The sequence below is a fragment of the Oncorhynchus clarkii genome, chromosome 28 (assembly GCF_045791955.1).
Source record: "Oncorhynchus clarkii lewisi isolate Uvic-CL-2024 chromosome 28, UVic_Ocla_1.0, whole genome shotgun sequence".
NCBI classification, from domain to species: Eukaryota; Metazoa; Chordata; class Actinopteri; order Salmoniformes; family Salmonidae; genus Oncorhynchus; species Oncorhynchus clarkii.
In genome coordinates, this window is record NC_092174.1 from 25,690,468 (window position 1) to 25,695,895 (window position 5,428).

The following is a 5,428-nucleotide window of genomic DNA, read 5'->3' on the forward strand; positions in this document are numbered from 1 at the left end:
CATTGGAATTTTGTCGTTCTTTTAGATGGTTCAAAGCATAATGACAAAATGATGAAAATTCAACTAACTTTGGGCTGTCTTTTTGAGTGGGTGGATAGGACTATAGGTTGTAATCTCATTGATCAACGTCTTAACCAAATATTACAGTACAGAATTATCCACGTTGAAATGACGTGGTGTTCCCAGGGGTAATGACCAAATCTGATATTTTACCAATGAAAATATTGGATATAACAAAACCGATTGTCATATTGACTGCTGTTTACAAAAGTATATTTGAAGAGTAGATTTGAATGTATTATGAGCATGTGTATGGCAATATTCGTTCTCTGTGAAGTCTGAATTTTGTGCAAATGTACAGTATTCATCAAATTATATGGCACCAAGGTACTATGTGGCCCATGTGAATTCATGCTTGTCATCATTTTCGTAAGACCAATATTTGGTGTATGAATAAAAAACATTCATGTTTAACTTTGATATCAACCCTCGAAAAGTTTTTCATGTAGTACCTTTTGTATTATACTGGAACAAAGCAGGTTCATTCTGGCCCACCTCTCTCTACCTTTGGTCACAGAAATATTATACTGGAACAAAGCAGGTTCATTCTGGCCCACCTCTCTCTACCTTTGGTCACAGAAATATTATACTGGAACAAAGCAAGTTCATCCTGGCCCACCTCTCTCTACCTTTGGTCACAGAAATAAAATAATAGAAAAAGCAACAGAAGTGTCGTGTTTCTTTTTATTTTCAGAAACAGGCCACTACCTTCCTCTGCTGTCAGAATTATGCCACTACTGACTTCTATAGAAAATATTTCTTTGTCATCAAACATTGGCCAACATGAACTCATATGTTAACATTTATTAGGCAGAATTACCATATTGGCAAGATTAAATTGCTTTATACAAGAAGGCATTTTATTGTATGACAAACAGGTGGTAAATCAAAGTATTTGTTTCTTTTGTACCGTATTGGATAATAAACTTGGTGTACAGGAGTAAATTTGCCACTAGATGTCACTGTGCATCTTCTAGCTTTTGTTTGTATAAACACCCTCTGTGTACCCATAGTTTATTTTATTTTTTACTTCATTTCACCTTCATTTAACCAGGTAGGCCAGTTGAGAACAAGTTCTCATTTACAATTGCGACCTGGCCAAGATAAAGTAAAGCAGGACGGCAAATAAGAACACAGAGTTACACATAAACAAACGTACAATCAATAACACAATAGAAAAATCTATGTACAGTGTGTGCAAATGTAGAAGAGCAGGGAGGTAAGGCAATAAACAGGCCATGGAGGTGAAATAATTACAATTTAGCATTAACACTGGAATGACAGATGTGCAGATGATGTGCAAGTAGAGAATAGAGATACTGGGGTGAAAAAGAGGGTAAGTAACAATATGGGGGGTGGGATGAGGTAGTTGGGTGTGCTATTTCCAGATTGGCTGTGTACACGTACAGTGATCGGTAAGCTGCTCTGACAGCTGATGCTTAATTCTTAGTTACTGACTGCATTAATACCCTCGATTGATTGAGACTAAAAATAAGCACAGATCAAATTATTCATTTGAGGCCTTTGTTTTCTTAGGCTTCAGTTACGCTTTCTGCACTCAAGCAATCCATGTGTAAAATGTTTAACCCTGTCAGTTTGATAATTTTATGCAGTGCTCTGTCATTGATTCAAAAAAAGATGTCATCAACATTGGTCTGTTAGAAAGGATAAGACACTGAGGTGCAGCCTTGTTTTGAGTACATTGCTTGGCTTCAATGAGACACAGTGCTTGACAAGATTGACAAGTTATCTGTTGTTTTTAGTGAACTTTCCAGACCAAAACTTGCAGGTAAGTTCTACAAATTGGGCCACTGCTGTGGAAAACGCTTCTGGGTCATCTACAGTAACTAAGTACTAAATCTTCCACAGACCACACTTGTTTAGTATGATGCTCCAAAATAAATTGTGGAGAGTCACTCCTGTGTTATGTTATAGATTAGTGTGGTTCTCTCAGGGTGATGGTGAGTTATTAGATGTATAATTGCAACATGATGCTAGATAGTGAGAAGGGCCTTTGGTTTGCAGGTGCCTGGGGTCCCAGAGGGGACTGCATTGCTCAAAGTGTTGCCATTGTCTGTGTGCACATCTGGGCCAGCTGGCCTTGCATGGTCAGGTGTTGGCTGCCTGCCTGGGAATAAGGCCACAGCTGCAGGGTGCAAAGCTCCTCTCCCACCCCCCTGTATGGTGGTGAGGGATAACAGACAGACCTGGGTTAAAATAGTACTCAAAATCTTTCAAATGCTATAGCTGCGCTTTACTGAGCTTGCCTGGCACAGAATAATGAATCAAATGCAAACCCCTACTATACGTCACTCCAGGTAGGTTCAAACAAATGTTCAAAGTATTTGAAAGATTGCAGATACTCTTTGAACCCAGGTCTGGGAGACAGAGACACACTTGTGCCTAGAGGCATGGGATGCAGCAGTAGCAGTAGGAAGAGCATTTCCCTATGGTAGGGATGGATTACTGCACTCATCATCAAAACACAAAACCTCAGTTCTTCCTGCATGTTTCTAAATGCTAAAACAAGCTCCACTAACGGGCATCTATTTTGCACTAGGTCAGTGAGGTTAGGAAAGATAGTGTGATTGATAGATTAAAATGTCATGGGGTTTGTGGAAATATGTTTTTAAATGTGGCCAATCAGTGTAGATGAAGCGGAGCATACAGGATTTTTAAGCCTTGAGACAATTGAGACATGGATTGTGTATGTGTGCCAATCAGAGGGGGAATGGGCAAGACAACATATTGAAGTGCCTTTGAACAGCGTATGGTAGTAGGTGCCACGCTGCTGGGTTTTTCACGCTTAACAGTTTCCCGTGTGTATCAAGAATGGTCCAACACACAAAGGACATCCAGCCAACTTGACACAACTGTGGGAAGCTTTGGAGTCAACATGGGTGTGTGTGTGTGTGCCTGTGTGTGTGTGTGTGCTTGTGTGTGTGTGTGTGTGTGTGTGTGTGTGTGTGTGTGTGTGTGTGTGTGTGTGTGTGTGTGTGTGTGTGTGTGTGTGTGTGTGTGTGTGTGTGTGTGTGCGCGTGTGTTTGTGTGTGTGTGTGTGTGTGTGTGTGTGTGTGTGTGTGTGTGTGTGTGTGTGTGTGTGTGTGTGTGTGTGTGTGTGTGTGTGTGTGTGTGGGAAGATAAAACATCTGTGACTAAATTCTGCGACCTTAAATGGAGTGCACCTGTGCCCCTTAAGTTTATAGAGCCCATTGTCGGATAAACAAAGTGGTTTTCAGATGGAGAAGGGGGCCTATATAACCCCATTCATGAGAGCCTTTCAGGAGTCCTTCATGTATAGGGCCGGATACAATGACTTCATGCTGAAAACCTCTGTTTAGGTTCTCTACGACTAATGACTAACTAATCTTCAGTCTTGACCCTGAAAAAGACTTGGACCTGAAAATGGTGTATAAGTGCTGTGCTCTACTGTAACATGATGAAGGACAGTGAAACCCCTCACAGACATTTCAGTACACAGACCTTGTCACAAAGTCATTGTCACAGGGTATTTCAGTAGAAATAAAGGCTAAAGCACCTTGAGAATAGATCCATAGGTCCACAGGGGAAAGGGGAAATCAAACACAGGAGGGAGGTGAGGCCATCCTTCTTCACCCCACACAGGGCTTGAGTGTGACCTGACCTCCTTTGAGATGGTGATTGACCAGGGTCGTTGCTGTTCAATGTGGCCCCAGGCTGTTCACTTATCCCCCAACTGAAAGGTAAATCACACTCAATATTTCATAGAAAGAATATTTAAAAAAGCTATTTTTTTGTGTGCAATTTTTCCCTCTTTCCGTTTTCCCTCCTTCCTTCCGCTTTTCCGGGACACAGCGTTTCCTGACTGGAGCTTAAATAATTCCATTGGAATCCTCTTAGGATGGGTTCCCAGCACTTGGCAATTAAACAATTACATTTAATCAGCATGGGGCAACGCTTCCAGTCACCCTCATTTCAGACGTTGATTAAAAGCAATTCTGCTGTGGTTATTGCAGACAACTTTAGAATTCTGCAGTTCACATAGGTTTACTGCATGGTGATGTGGCAGGGTGATGTGAGGGGTCAGATTGGATGGCACTATGGCAGGTTCACTGGTGTGGCGAGAGGGACGAGAAGAGGGGTTTCTGGTCCTGATAACCAGAGGAGAAATTACAGCTTCACAGTCAGTAGACCTGCATGCACTGTCCTGTCCCTAATCAGACATTGTTAAATTACACAGAGACACTTTGACTCCATGGCACAGTAGATTCAAATGAACAATAGTTAGTGGCAATAATTGCGTGTGTGTTTCCATTATAATATAGGCATGTTTGTGTGTCTGTGTTTGGATTGATGCACCTTGACAAGCTGTTCCATCATACCATGCAATCACGTCTCTCTGTATCTATGGAAAACAAGGAAAGAGCTTTGATTTGTGAATCATATTTGACATGACATCATGCCTGAGTGAATGTGCGTGGCATAGAGCAGTCTGCTCTGTATATCCTGTCTCTACTGTCTCCTTGGCTACATCTCAAAAGTCTATTCCTTGATAGGGAAGTAGCAGATGGAAGCATTGGAGGAGAAGGAACCTCAGCTCTTCAAAAAAGAGGTGAGGACAGGAACAGGAACTCGGAGGAGAGGAGAGGACAACATTAATTTAGGAAATCTCCCTTATACTGTTTCCTATCTCCCCTCTTCTCTCTCCCCTCTCCCCTGTATCCCCTCTCTACTGTTACCTATCTCCCCTCTCCTCCAACTCCGACTCCGCTCTCCCCTGTCTCCCCTCTCTACCGTCTCCCCTCTCTACTGTTTCATATCTCCCCTCTCCTCCGACTCCGACTCCGTTCTCCCCTGTCTCCCCTCTCTACCGTCTCCCCTCCCCTTCTGTCTCCCCTCTCCCCAGTCTCCCCTATTCCCTCTCTCCCCTGCCTCTCCTCTTTACTGTCTCCTATCTCCCCTCTCCTCCGACTCCTGTCTCCCGTCTCCCCTCACTTCCGTCTCCCCTCTCTACTGTGTCCACTCTCTACTGGCTCCCATCTCCCCTCCCTCTCCCCTGTCTCCCCTCTCTACTGTCTCCTCTCTCCCCTCTCCTCTCCCCTGCCTCCCCTCTCTATTGTCTCCTATCTCCCCTCTCTACAGACTCCCCTCTCTCCCCTCTCCACTGTCTCCCCTCTTGCCCCTCTCCCCTGTTTCCCCTCCTCCCTGTCTCCCCTCTACCCTGTCTCACCTCTTGCCTCTCTCCCCTCTAACCTGTCTCCCCTCTCCCCTCTCCCCTGTCCCCTGTCTCCCCTCTTGCCCCTCTCCCCCTCCCCTGTTTCCCCTCCCCCTGTCTCCCCAGTCTCCCCTCTCCCTTGACACCTGTCCACAGCACCATTGTTGTGGGTTG